The following is a 15,311-nucleotide window of genomic DNA, read 5'->3' as shown; positions in this document are numbered from 1 at the left end:
TCAACATCAGACACATAGACGCACCTCTTCTGGCTGTCCTGGATACTCTGTGACGTCAGATACAGGAAGAGAGAAAAATGTTTCAAATGCAGAGGCGAGCTTCAGCAACAGAGCCGTCTGCTCCAAAACCCTGGCGTGAAACAGCTTGGGAAACGGCTCGAAACAACGTGAAACGGCTTGGGATGAAATAAGAACAACTCATAAGAAGTTGCTGGTTTACAATTCACTGTTCAGCTCACATTTAAATTATTGCCAGTTAGTATGGGGCACTACTGCATTCACAAACCATCAACGCATTTATTTAATCCAGAAAACATCTCCGACATGCATATAACTCATCGTACCTACATCCCTGCGCAGACTTCTTTAGTCAGTCGAAAGTGATAAGAGCCCATAATCTTCATAAATATCGCCTCAGCGTCATCTTTAAATCAGATGTCAAGAACAATCTAATCAACCTAAGGAAATTAGCCGAATTAAAGAAAAACGTATTAAGCTATCCAACAAGACATGGAAAGGAATGGATAGTGCCGACACCTCGTCTGAACCTTGGAAAAGAATGCCTTCACTACACTCTTCCGTCTCTTCTTAACATGTACCATGACATCAGTTTCGATTTGTTTGCCTGTTCACGGCGAGAATTTAACACCATGTATTCATTTAACATGGCTTAAGTTGACTTATGTGTACGTATTGCTGTTTCGTGTATTATTTCTGTATTCTTTGCTGTATCTTCCTTTGTTTTAAAACTGTACAACCTTTCGTACTGCCTTCCTGCTCAACTTCAGATCTGTAGACTCGTCAAGCTTCCTTCGGACAGCTTTTTTCTACAACGCCTCCATCTGTACTCTACGATGGAAACATAACCTGATTTGGTTTGGTTTGGTTTGGTTTATGGGGTTTAACGTCCCAAAGCGACTTAGGCTATGAGAGACGCCGTAGTGGAGGGCTCCGGAAATTTCGACCACCTGGGGTTCTTTAACGTGCACTGACATCGCACAGTACACGGGCCTCTAGAATTTCTCCTCCAAAGAAATTCCGCCGCCGCGGCCAGGATCGAACCCGCGTCTTTCGGGTCAGCAGCCGAGCACCATAACCACTGAGCCACCGCGGAGGCTAACCTGATTTGATTTGAAGAATAAAAAGTGGAATAAATGTGATCCACACTACTTACGTGAAGCACACATATATCTACGCATGCAAACGACGTACAGTGCGCGAACCGAGAAGAAAAATGAAAAGATTCAAGGCACTGGGCGTGTGCACGTATGTGTATTGCCCAGTAGTCATCGCCACTGCCATCGTCATCATTAGCCGAAGTTAAGTCCTCTGCAGTATACAGTTTCTGAAATTCACACAGTGTAAGGAGGAAGACGCTTAGCAGACGGAGCAACAGAACCGATGCGCGGCGCGAGGCGAGAAGACGATCGGCAGCTGAAGCAGCAGAACCGACGCGCGGCAAAAGCATCAACTGGACCCGCCCTTGCCCGCTCTAACCGGCCTTAACAACCAGTCATCTCTTGCCAATAAAGGCCGCTACATCTTTGACCCCGGGGGAAAAAGAGCCATCCTGGAGATCGTCTTCCTCTTTACAACAGAGTGAAAAGTGGCGCCACCGTCTATGCGAGTTTCTTCAAGAGCACTTCATTCATCCACCCAGAGCATGCTGGTAAGAATGGGCTTAGCATTTGGCTAAATTTGCTAGTGTTGAATTTTGCCTTAGAATCGGTAGCTGTGCCGCGATGTTTGCCACTGTGCGCAGATTAAATTATTTTATTAGCGTGTTCTCCACTTTTTCAGCGAAATTAACTCAGGTGAAAGTTTGGTGTAAGGCTAGTATGGAAACTTTCGCAGCATTTTTGGGGGGGAGGTTTGCCTCCTGAATTGTACTGTTATAATGGAATCTATGTTTTCGGCCCAACACTAGACACGTCAATTACGCAACCTCGTCTTTCCGGCGTGCCTTTGGTGGATGAAGAGTAGCACCGCCGCCAGCATTTCCTCTAGGTACGTATGTATGGAAAACTCACTGGTCTGCAAGACGAATGCACCTCCCTCAGTGACCTTTAATTACTCGTTTCTTCCGAAAGTCGCTGTCACGTCGTTCCAGCAAATTTCTAGGGTGGTCATTCCACCTCACAATCGGCTGGCCTCGATTAAAATCAGCAGGTTCCACTCTCTAAACAAAGAAAAAAAATGTTCGTACATAGGGCGGCCATGAAAACAGGATATAAAGCTTCGCGCGCAAAAATTTTGAACATTTGCAGCAGCTAACTTGTTTTGAATATGAACTACTTAGATGGTTTGGGTTTGGTTTATGGGGTTTAACGTCCCAAAGCGACTAAGGCTATTAGAGACGCCGTAGTGGAGGGCTCCGGAAATTTCGACCACCTGGCCAGGTGGTCGACTGGTAAATTGGTTTTTGAGGAATGGAAATGGCGCAGTATATGTCTCACATATCTCGGCGGACATCTGAACCGCGCCGTAAGGCAAGGGAGGAAGGTGGGAGTGAAAGAAGAAAGAGAGAAAGAGGTGCCGTAGTGGAGGTCTCCGAAATAATTTCGTTGGGCCGTTCACGCAATGTGGCTAAGTATCAACGTCGGCTGTTCAGGAAGTCACAGGGGGTCATGTGAGCATTTAAAAAGGTCATGTGACTGATGATAGCGTCACGTGACATTTCTATGTGATGACGTCGTTTGATATCGACGACCGAGTGATCTCAGTGCGGTCTGGTGACAAGAGATGGCGCTGCACGAAATTCACTTCGCCTCCGTCACAAATGCGTGGAAAGGTGCGGACGTCATCGATTTGACGTCCAAGCAATCAAACTCGCTTTCAGCGAGACTCAAGTACGCATGGAAGGTTATACGAAGAATGTATGTCAACCACAACAGCCATTGTCCGCGGCACGAAAAAGAGAACTGAACGGAGACATTTCGCCACCACTTTGCCCGCTCACGTTGAGAACCGTAACGAACCCGTTGGGCCAGGATTGTCGCTGACTCATGGAGGGAGGGGGGGGGGGGGGGGGAGTCGAGAGTGCGCTCGAAAATCTCGCTCTCTTTCTCCGGGTGTCGATCACCACATAGCGAGTAAGGCGGGGACGATCTCGATCTCAAGGACACGTCTTCGTATATGCATGCACCCCGGACGTGCACAGCGCGCCAGTCAAAATAACCGCGACGCGAGTCAACACTTATGCGCGACGCATACGTCGTTGCCTCCATACGCGACTCAGCGAAAGAGGGCAGTACTTGTGTCGATACCGTATTTACGCGGTTGTAGCCTCGTCCTCTATTCTGTTCAATAGTGTTGCTCAAAATGCTTCGCTCAACTAGAGTGCAGTAGCCTCTGCATCAGACTTTCGAATTCAATTATTTCTCTATTTATTGTCTAGTTTCTTCCAAATTTTCACAAAGTGAGCAAATGGAGTTGAGCTAGCGATGAGCAGTGAGTGAGTGAGTGAGTGAGTGAGTGAGTGAGTGAGTGAGTGAGTGAGTGAGTGAGTGAGTGAGTGAGTGAGTGAGTGAGTGAGTGAGTGAGTGAGTGAGTGAGTGAGTGAGTGAGTGAGTGAACAATATTACGTCGCAGGCGTATTTTTAAAGAACTTCTCTGTTAACACAAATGTTATATACAAAAATCATTCAGGTAAGCTGAAACTGAAAGCATGCATGCAGATCACACTAATTACTTTTAGAAGCATCATCATCATCGCTCCAGGAGGATGCTTCCAGCTATTCCTTTCCTTATTCTTTCTTTTGCTTAAGTCTCGGCATTTGTACCAGGGCTGACAAACGCCGCTGCCAGCAGTTACCAGTGAAGAAATGGTCAAAGAATAAATAACGGAAAAAATCCATAGAAAAAAAAAGGTCCCCAATTTGCACGTCGACTGTAGCCGCGCGTCCTCTAGTGAAATAGCGACAAGATTTGCTCTCCCAAGAGAGCTGGGGCCGTCGCACCAAATATTCCTGCACCTCATTAAATGAACGCTTGTTCCACCAAATAAAGGGTGAAGTGTTCAGAGCAGTTCGGCACTGAAGAATTACAGACGGAAGTGACGTCACCATACCGGAGCATTGCCATTGGCTGCAGGGAAATGACGTCATCAAACTAGAATTGGCATCGGTTCCGGCAAAGGCATCAACAGCTGTTAATGCTATCTCAATGTCAACATATTATGAATTAGGCACGCCTGCGAATTTATAACCCAGCGCTGTGACATGGACGACGTACGAACTGCACTGCACTCTGCTTCAGCGCAGTGTCTGTGTAGTTCTGTCGTCCGTGCCCAGGCCTGCATCGCTTTATCAGTTCCAAACCAAGGGCTGCTTATAACCGCCAAAACGCGGCACACACACTCACACAGCGGCCGGCTCTCAGACCATATGCGCATACATCGACGCAGCGCGCGAAGAAAATGGAGAAGGGGCACTCCCATCGAATCGCTCACTTGCGTCCGATGGGCGGCCTTGAAAGCGTTACGGCACCACCACCAACGGCCATAGCGGCGGCAGCAGCAGCAACAACCTGGCGGAGGCTGTTTCGCCGCAGTGCTGCGCATTTAGCGAGTCTAGAACGCGCGCCGTTCTAAATCTTCGGCTGCCGCTGAACGCGGCGTTGGAGATCTTGGCGGTGGGCAGATCGCGATGTCGATGCACTCCCCGCAAATGGCCGCTCTGCGCAATGAATTACGTGAACGGCCTCGCGCTGAGAAACAGCGTGAGAACGAAAGAGGCAAATCGCGCTATCTCTTTTCGCACTGTGTGTGTGCGTGTGTCACTGACTGCGAGAGAGGCCATTCGTCTTGGTCCACCTCCACAGGCAACACCCGGCCACATCCGTATAAGTGCCCGCGCGCTGCCGCTGCCTCTCTTGGGACGTACTGCTGACCGACAGACGCTCCCAGAACTCGACCGTGAGTGGTCGATAAAGTTACGGCCTAGACTAGGTGGACAAGTAGCAGACTGTCCCTGCGGGGTGCAGTATATGGCGCTTAGGCTTGTAGTTTTTTTTTTCTTTTTATGAAGCCATCGCCTGTGAACGATGGTTTTGTTACTTTCGGATGAAGCTATCCTCTTCACGAAGCTGTCTGTCACTGTCCCTCGCTTGTTTTGAGGTCTCATGCGAAGGCGAGAACATACGGACGTGTTGTATAGAGACGTGTTATTCAGGTAACTGTGTCGGAGGTTAGTCGGATTTGTAGAAACAGGATGAAGTGGGAGGTGGTGGACAGGGCGATGGAGTTGCAGATGGTAGTCAAGGTCAGAGGTCAGGGTCTGCGCCCTAGATTAAGTGCGATCGGCAAACTTCAAGAAAGTGGGGTTAGCAGCGGAGGCTATATAGTTATCTGGGCACTGCTTCTCGAGGGCAAATGATGTCTAGGCAAGTTGCTAGGGTAGGCGTGTTCTGTCCATCCTTCATGACACCAATAAAAATGTTTTCCTAGAAAATATTATTGAAGAAACTGAGCGCGCGATAGCAGAACTACCTGTAAAGTTTTTTAGAGGGCACTGTGATCTTCTGGGGCAGCAGTATATGGGGCACATTCGGCAGGCATAACTGCTGGTGCCAACAGCAGTACCTCGTCTTTAAGTGTTCCAAGTCCCCTATGTCCGGCGAGTCCTCATAATCTGAAAGCCTTCGGAGAGGAGGTTAGTTGCGTTTTGATTGTGTTTCGCTACATGTGCTGATATAGGGTTGAGCTTCAAAGCGCCCTCACCAATGAACCACGGCAAAGGGTTCATTTGAGAGCAATTTATGTTTTCTTTTTTTTTTTACCCATACCGGGACACCCATGATGATCTCCGCGATTGGTCTGTCGAAAACTTTCAGTCAGGAATTTTCGCGCCAGATGTGTAGCTTGTTAAAAGCTAGAAACGTACGACTGCGATTAATGCGATTAATTTATGGGGTCGCACCAATGGATGAGTCAGATGCGTTGTTCTCCTCTCCCACCCATGCGTACACCTCTGTATAGCAGTAGCGAAAACGAGAACTTATTCAAGGATACTCTCTGCTGCTGCGTACTAGAACTCAGATACGAAAAAAAAAAAAACGGAATTAAGCTCCGCCTTAAGGGTATGGCGAGATAACGTTACTGAGTTAATGCGCATATATGCGCAACTGGTCATCCTCGACTTCACTTTCAGAGATCCCTGCGAGTCCTTAAACCGCACCTGGCGCAGTGGTGCAGCGGTTAAGCGACGCTGCACTGCCCTCCGATGGAAGGTGCTCCCAGCGGTGGGCCTCGTGCGGCCCAGGTTGCTTTTTTCCAAGCAACCTCTCGCGTCTAAACACTCATATAACTGCCAGCCGCCGCGGTGGCTCAGTGGTTATGGCGTTCCGCTGCTGACCCGAAAGACGCGGGTTCAATCCCGGCCACGGCAGCTGAATTTCGAAGGAGGCGAAATTCTAGAGGCCCGTGTACCGTGCGATGTCAGTGCACGTTAAAGAACCCCAGGTGGTCGAAATAATCCGGAGCCCTTCACTACGGCGTCCCTCATAACCTGAGTTGCTTTGGGACGTTAAAATCCTATGAACGGTAAACCATCATATGCGTAACTGCCACCTTCCACGGTGATCAGTTTCCTCACAATCCGGTGAGCAGGTTGTGATAACGCTACAAGGTCGCATGTCCTAGGGGGCCCTCCTAGGTTGAGTCTCAGAAGGGTAGCGGATCGGGCTAGTTGGTGCATATTTGACATTTTTCAAGCGCTAAGACAACAAGGACGAAGAGGGAACAGACAAGGACGAGCGCTACTTCCAACTGTTTATTTCGTAAAACCGCAAGTGCTTAAAACAGTTCTCGAACGCTTTTATGACACGGCAGTAAATTGCACGTGCGCGATTACACAGTATAGCTACCGAGACTAACAGAACTATGAAGATATAAGTGCACGATTACGTTGTCTGTTCCCTCTTCGTCCTTGTTGTCTTAGCGCTTGAAAAATGTCAAAGGTTGAGTCTCCGGAGCTTTTCGCTCAGAACGCCGACGCCGAATTTTCTGCGGAACGGTAGCACCACGCTATCGCGCTAAAATGAACGAGATCTGCTGCAGCGTTCTCTACGTGGAAACGGGGAACACAGAATCCAAACGGCCGTATTCTATAGCCCGGGGATGGAAAGCAGCGACAATGCATAAGGAGCCACACAAAAGGAAGCACTGCATAGCTCTATTCATTGCCACCAGAAGTTACTTTAATTTTTTTTTTTTTCAGATAGGAACAGGAGACTTTAATGGCGGTCAAATCACGACCCTGGTTAAGATCTGCTGAAATGTCTACTGTGAATAATTTCAACTCTAACGGTGGCTGCCACTGCGGGCTATTACACTCGTCACTTCCGCCTGCACTGCAAACACAGAATTAGTAAGAAGGGAGTGAGCTGTCCTCAAGCGCACTCCCTTTACGGGGCAGGATACGCTGCCTGAGCTCTGGTGCAGATATACATCATTAAAGATATGGAATACTCATGGTTGGCAACGGAAATAAACTCCCTCTTCGAAACATGCGAAGTTCTAGCAGTTACGAAGATTTTAACCGAGGTTTCAACCTCCTCTGTTTGCTAACCTCCAGTCCTCCGGCGCCACGTTTAAAGGCCTCCGAGTCCCATTGTTAACTGAATCAAATACTATTCCTTGCAGTGAGAATACACCTCCGTTGGCAAGAGTAAACATTCCGTATATTTAGTGATCAAATCTGCTCCGAAAACCGGGTAGCATACACTGCCGCTATAAGGGTGCGCTGGAGGACAGCTTATTCTCTTTTTACCCCTTTCTGTTCAGAGCGAACGTGGCTTGTCAAGTGCAGATATACCCGGGGAACGGATCTCGGAGGTCACACTGAAGAGAGGCTGGCTTTGTTCTCGCTATCCCCTTAACGTTCAGTACATCGATTTTCGGGCGCTGATCCCAGAGGCTACACTGAACAGAATGGACTTGTACTCAGTGCCCCTTAAACGTTCAATAAAAGTTCTGTCTAATGATGTCTCTATATACACTGCCTCAATTTCTTTTTGAACCCAACGCCAAGTTCAAGTCCAGTACGTCCCGTTATAAAGAAAGCCGTCACCAGGCCCCTGATCTCTCTTGTGCTCTCTTCGGCCCGAATCGGACTTCGCTCGCGTGCTCGCCATTTTTTTCTTCTTTTTCCTCGTATACCGCGTACTTGCACTGGCGCCCTTGTATCGAGACTCGTGATCCAGATGCACCCCGGGCAATGCGTACGCGGGAAGAGGGCGAGAGGGAAGAGGAGGAAAGTTCGCCCGGTCTCGCCAGAGAAACGTGACCGCCAAAAAATAAAAAAAGTAAATAAAAGATGAGCACGCGTCGCCTCTCTTCTTCCACACTGCTGCTTCTTCTGCTTCGGCCGGAGCCAAGAGGACGAATTCCCCCCCTTACCCCCAGGGGGCAGCAACAACGATTCTGGCGGCGATCAAAGCGACCGGGCTAAATACTTTCCTCGGGCCGACCTACAAGGAGCTGCTTCGCGCGCGGTTTATCGCCAGGCGAGATCGGGCTTGCGTTCCTGACCGAGGCGGCCTAGGGGCGGCCGGGCGACACAGAGCCCCGAGACACACGGAGGAAAGGTGTCGCGCGCCGACTTACGTGCTCATCGGGAAGAGCCAACTATTTTCCTTTTTCGGATCCCATTTCTTTTTTTTTCTTGTTTTTTTAGCCCGCCTGCCTATTTACCCGCCATGTAGCTGCTCGCTCGCGGTCTTAGCAGAACGGTTCGACTGCCGCTGCTTCGGTTGCTTCTGCTACTTGCTATACGTGCACGGGCGTGTCTAAATAGAACTCGCCTCTTAGGCACTATTTTCTCCGCGTTCCGTCCTGATCGCACGCGCTGTCCAATTAGCGAGTATTAGTAAAGACCAAAAAAAAAATGAATACGTCGTAGAAACCAGGATGCACCGCGCGGCCGGTATTTTGGCTCTGAGAGAGGCGCTGGTGGAGTCACTTCTTTTTTGGCCATTTACATTTACTTCATTAACTCAACGGCATTCTTTGCTGTTTCTTTTTTCTTGAATCGGCACTCGAGTATTCTGACTTTGACCTGAAATATAACTGAATTTTCTTAATTAGAGCTCGAAGCGGACAGGGAACATTTGTTCGAATTATATGCGGAGTTGGAAATAAGGACAGCCCGATCAGACTCCACCTAATACATGTGATGCTAAAGACCAAAGTGTTAACTAAAGAAATTCGGGAGTTCGAATTGCTGAATTTCGATAATTCTAAATCGCTTCATTCGAACTTCGAATGAAGCGATTTCGAATTATCGAAATTCCCCTTTTCTTTGCAGCGCAACGCGAACCAGGACGTATAGCAACAAACTCGTGAAACACACTAACTAGCGATGACTACCAAATAGGTGAAAATATTCAAGTTTAGATAATTTTAAATAATTGGAGCGTTGCGAGTGTTTCAAGCTTTAAGAACTGACCAACTAGCCCGCCAACATATAATCATGCCTACTTTATTTCTCTTTCGAAATTACCTTGGCGCATTGTCATGTATTATTTTGAAATATAGTAATCGATTTTTTTTCTTCCTTACCTCCCTATACTAGGGCAGGAATTAGCTACAATCTATTTTCCTATACTCAGACTTCATCGTGTCCCAACAGGCTTGTTATATTTCTGTGGTCGTGCCTGCTATATATAGTTGTGAGAAGACCACTTATGCGACACGGCCGGAGCCTGCATGTCTCTGTGGGATAGTCGTTGTTAGAGTCCCTTGGAAATTCTTTACTGACACCGCTCCTTACAATGCAGTTTACTAAAATATTCAGCAAAAGCACCAAAATCCTCACCTTCATCGCTTTCAGACCTATTAGTGGCTCCTGTACATTATAAGAATTTATCTAAGTTAGTTCATTTAGCTGAAAACCTGCCAACCATGATTCATGAGACCCACATATAACGATCACATTACGACATAGGGAGGCTATTGCTTCGTTAGTAAATTTATTTACTACTGCTACGAACAGTACAGCGAAAAACACACCCTCTTAAAGCCTTTGACCCATTTTCAACCTATAGGGTGGCTGTTCTTGATGAGCACTGTCCACTTCTCCCTGTCATTAACCTAACCCCTATTGAGATTCTTCACCCTAAAATCTTTCTGCACATCGTCTTACCTGTTTTTCAGGTCGTCCTAGGTGCGTACCCACCAACTTCAAGTATTGTAGATTTCTTTTCGATGTATTGACCTTTCCTCCTCATTACGAGACCAAACCAATGCAGCCTTCCTCCTGGGACTTTTCGTTCAGGCTTCTGTGACCTTGACCGCTACTCCGGGCTTTTTTCTTTCTTGTCACTCCACTCATCCATCTCAGCATCCCGATCACTGCCTGTGCCAGTGCTACAACCGACTAAATGTTGGCAGGCTCGACGCGAGAGCCTCGACAGAGCATGCGAGCCGCAGTGTGCCATTCCTACGTTAAACTCCGAACACTGCGTCATCGACAATCCTCTCAATTTCCCGATCGTGAATTGAACCGCTGAAAAATTGCGAGGACACTTTGGCAACTAAAGTGTTGAGAGCTGAAAGCCGAGGACACTATGCCGTGACGACTTCCGGTAGATATGACGTAACACCGTTCCTGTGGTTATATCGATACCCAAATTATGCATCTTTCGGGGATCTTAAGTGTTAATTACGCTTAATTACACGTTTTCCCAACTAATCTGACACAAATCCGACATTTTCCCGTTCCCGTGACTATATCGACGTCCTATTTCGACGCAATTTCGACATTTTTGCCTATAGTTAATTAACTAATTACTCTGCATTCATCAAGCTTAGCTTCTAAGTTCATTTTTTCCTCCTCTATCTGACGCAACCATTAGTTTCCTTCTATCTTTTTTAGTTCCCGAGTTAAACGCGTGTGACACCCTCTTCTAACGGACGACAGTGTGAGCCATTAAAGGCTTTCGCCTTAAAAAAAAAATTCAAATGCCGTACTTCTGCTGGTATGCGGTCGTCCCGACGTTTGCTTTGACGGCTTTCAAGGGCTCTTCGAAGCAGACAGGCTCACTTGACCTTCGGACGCACTCGCCTGACTTGGGTTCTGCTCGGCTGCAGATAGGTGTCGTCAACGAAGGCGTCATCAAACTATTCCCTGTCACTTCCCTTTTCTATACTCTTTTGTTTTCGCTTTCTTTTTCACAAACACTAGATTGCTATGTATTTTTCCGTTTCCAGCCAAGGTTAGAGAACATCCCGCGTGCTTTCCTGCAGTGAAAGTACTTAGCAGCGGATCGTGCTTTCATGCTTTGCATTTGCTTTCAACGAGAATTACAAAGTACGAGCCTTTCTTTCTTTCTTTCTTTCTTTCTTTCTTTCTTTCTTTCTTTCTTTCTTTCTTTCTTTCTTTCTTTCTTTCTTTCTTTCTTTCTTCCTTCCTTTCTTTCTTTCTTTCGTTCCTTCTGTCTTTCTTTCTTTCTTTCTCCTTCCTCTATTTCATTCTTTCTTTCCTTCCTTCCTTCCTTTCTTTCTTTCCTTCCATCCTTTCTTCTTTCTTCCTTTACCTTTTTTCTTTCCTTCTTTCCATCCTTCTTTCTTTCTTTCCTTCCTTTTTTCTTTCTCTCTTTCTTTCTATCTTTCTTTCTTTCTTTCTTTCTTTCTTACTTACTTACTTTCTTTCTTTCTGTTTTCTTCCATTCTTTCTTTCTCTCTTTTATTTATTTCCTTCCTTCTTTCTTTCCTTCTTTCTCTCTTTCTTTCTTTCTTTCTTTCTTTCTTTCTTTCTTACTTACTTTCTTTCTGTTTTCTTCCATTCTTTCTTTCTCTCTTTTATTTATTTCCATCCTTCTTTCTTTCTTTCCTTCCTTTTTTCTTTCTTCCTTTCTTTCTTTCTTTCTTACTTTCTGTTTTCTTCCATTCTTTCTTTCTCTCTTTTATTTATTTCCATCCTTCTTTCTTTCTTTCCTTCCTTTTTTCTTCCTTTCTTTCTATCTTTCTTTCGCTCTTTCTTTCCTGCTTTCTTTCTTTCTTTCTTTCTTACTTTCTTTCTTTCTGTTTTCTTCCATTCTTTCTTTCTCTCTTTTATTTATTTCCTCCCTTCTTTCTTTTCTTCCCTCTTTCTGCGTTTTTTTTTCATGTGCGTCTCTTTCTCTCTCCTTGTTTTTGTTCTCTTTTCTTGTTCCCTTCCCCTTTCTTTATGCCTCCTTTTGCCTCTTTCATTCCATTCATTCCTTCCTTGTCTCTTCGAGATTCCTTCTCCCATTCCTGCTTCCCTTTTCAGACAACAACGCCGCTCGAGTTCCCTGTACCGCGTTGGTACCGCTTACATTTCGTTCCATCTGAAATTTGACACGATAATGAACCAGAATTACATCGGCCTCCTTGCCTTGTACTACGTCCGAGCTTTGCGCCAGAGCTGTGTCCGCGTACGCTCAGTATCGGAGCACAGATCTGCTTGTGCAGCGTCTCTTGTCGAGACGCTGACCGCGCTTCCGTCTGCGTGTCTGCGCGTTGGTACGCATTTCTTGCTGCAGCGGCAAACGCTACGAGACGGGTGGAGTTCCGGTCGAAAGTGCGCTCTTAACTTCACCATCTCGCGTATTAATTTTCGCTTTGCAGTCAGAGCTGCACATATTAGAGAGTTTTAGAATAGGCGGCCGCAAGTCTTACTCTACCGAGCCGGAGTACCCGGGTTCGAACCCGTCCGCGGCGGCCACGTTTCGATGGAGGCGAAACGCAAGAGGCGCCCGTGTGCTGTGCGATGTCAGTGCACGTTAAAGGTCCCCAGGTGGTCGAAATTATTCCGGCGACCTCTGCTACGGCACCTCTTTCTCTCTCTCTCTCGCCCCGCCGCGGTGGCTCAGTGGTTATTGCGTTCGACTGCTGACCCGAAAGATGCAGGTTCGATCCCGGCCGCGGCGGCTGAATTTCGATGGAGGCGAAATTATAGAGGCCCTGTGCACTGTGTGATGTCAGTGCGCGTTAAAGAACCCTAGGTGGTCGAAATTTCCGGAGCCCTTCACTACGGCGTCCTTCATAGCCTGAGTTGCTTTGGGACGTTAAACTCCAGTAACCAAATCTAACCAACCTCTTTGTCTCTTTCTTATTTCACTCCCACCTTCCTCCCTTCTCTTACGGCGCGGTTCGAGTGTCCGCCGAGATATGTGAGACAGATACTGCGCCTTTTCCTTTCTTCAAAAACCAATTTACCAATTTTGTTTACCATTTACCGTAAGTTTTGGGCGGGCCAAGCAAATAGCGGGCCCGAACGAAGCAGACACATGTACCGGGGCCTTTTAGAATAGGGGTTTTCTCTAAGCAGCGGCGCCAGGCTTGGGTTCGTTGACTGCAGCTCCGTTGTGACCAAGAAGAGAAATTCTAAAAACAAACTTATGAAAATGGTTTTGTTTCTTATATCCGATTACTTTTCTAGACCACTAAATTCGCATACAGTAACCTAATTAAACGCAACATACAAGGAAGGCTTTTGACCTCTTTTTGGATTATTTGCGACATGTAGCGTCATGTCGGGCGGAATGGCCCGTGGTAACTTTCACAGATGCAATTACATTTAGTTTTGTTTAAGTGCGCACAAATAAAAAACACTGCGGAAATAACAAAACAGTGTGTTAACAGAATGTCAATTCTTTGTGACCTCCCCCCCCCCTTTCAGACCAAAATTATGAATCTGTTTGAAAATCCCGCGTTTTCTGGCGTCAAATAAGGCGTACAGAAATAGCGTTTCCAAAGTGGCGCCGCGCGTTGTAGGTGGACCCTACGTGATGGACCCATAGCTACAATACAGTGCTCTAGAACCTAGACCGCGGTTATACCAAAATGTATCAACCATAAATTCGTTCTATTTTTTATTTCTTTCCCAGATTATTTCCCGGTCCTACGCCTAACGATACGCCTAGCGAGGAACGTACATTCATTGATAAAAATGGTTCCAGCTATAAAAACCAGATGGCGCGACTAAGCCTGTAGCTATCGCTGTGCCTCCGTTCGCACGCGTTTAACAATATAAAAGCGCGGATTTGACAAGTTGCGTAAAGTCGCAAACGGAAGCGTGCTTACGCTCTTCCATAACTCTCCAGTGCTCCCTGCCGGCGGCTGCGCTGTAGCCATACGAGCGCCATCTACCTAGCCGAGGTATGACCACTGAGTTGATGATAGCCCCCTAACTTCTTCAGTGGCCTAAATTAAGTAGTTCCGGTCAAAGAGTGCTTCCCGCAACATTTTCTGCAACCGCGACCACGTACAAAACTTTCAAAGCAAAGCCCACTGATATCTATGGTTGTTAGAGTGCAATGCCACCATCGCCCGGCTAGCTCAGTCGGTAGAGCATGAGACTCTTAATCTCAGGGTCGTGGGTTCGAGCCCCACGTTGGGCGCAATTTTTTTTTGCGTAAATCGCATACATACCCCCCTATTATTACACATCCAGCTATTCTTATGATTTATTTGCATTTAGAACTGCCAGGTTTTCTTATTCTTTTTCTACGCCAGGAGGAGGCTTATATGACTGGTCTCGAAAAGAGCTCATGTGCCAAGACACAAAAAGATAAAACGTGCGCTGGACAAGTGAATTTTACTTCGCAAAGGCAAGTATTCGTGCACAGCTTCATTTCATACACAGCATTATATATATATATATATTTCAGTGGGCCTGTGTGCGTGTGCGAATGCGAGGCAAAAACAAAAAAATGTCGCGTGTACTATGCTTGCAGTACCTGCCTTTCCGATATGAAATGGAGTTCACGTCTATTTCTTGTCCCTTGTCCCACGTACTTCATCACCACGAGGTCAAATGCATTTCGAGAGTACGTGTATTGGGCCCTTTCGACAGGCCGGGGTGGATCAAAGACTCGGTGCCTTTTTTTTTGCACGCTTTGTATTCTTTACGAGCACATTACGATGACGCACAATCCGCGTGCACATGTTCAAATTTAAGCAGCTAAAAACAAGCACAACAATACGGAGTGACGTCAGAAAAGCTGCCCGTCCCGTAGGAGAGTGAGTAAAATGCGGCGCAGAAGTAGAGGATTGGTGCATTTCTTAGTGCGCCTTTAGTCGAATCTGTGACACAGACGCACAAGCACACACGCACACATCCGCACACGCACAGGACCGAAAAATCTTTTTGTGTGTGTGAAGAAGCCGCAATCAGTTCCTGTTTGCTATTATTCAGATGAGTTAGGAAGTGAGTAAGAAAGAAATGGCTATTGGTTTAGCGTTGCTACAGCCGGATACAGCTCAAGAACGAACGAAGGATCCGCTTCCAGACAATTGCATCGGCCGATTATCGTGACAATCATGGCTAGCGTGACAATGCTGGTAG

At 46.8% G+C, this 15,311-nt stretch overlaps 1 non-coding gene across 1 annotated transcript; it reads left to right on the top strand.

The window, feature by feature from the left end:
- The first annotated feature begins 14,291 nt into the window (after nucleotides 1–14,291).
- Nucleotides 14,292–14,364, top strand: TRNAK-CUU (transfer RNA lysine (anticodon CUU)). Its single transcript has one exon. It is a non-coding gene; the product is annotated as a tRNA-Lys (tRNA).
- The last annotated feature ends 947 nt before the right edge of the window (nucleotides 14,365–15,311 follow it).

The sequence above is a fragment of the Amblyomma mixtum genome, chromosome 7 (assembly GCF_055824585.1).
Source record: "Amblyomma mixtum isolate Tamu chromosome 7, ASM5582458v1, whole genome shotgun sequence".
NCBI classification, from domain to species: domain Eukaryota; kingdom Metazoa; phylum Arthropoda; class Arachnida; order Ixodida; family Ixodidae; genus Amblyomma; species Amblyomma mixtum.
Note: the sequence above shows the minus strand (reverse complement) of the source record. Positions and strands in the feature narration are given on the sequence as shown.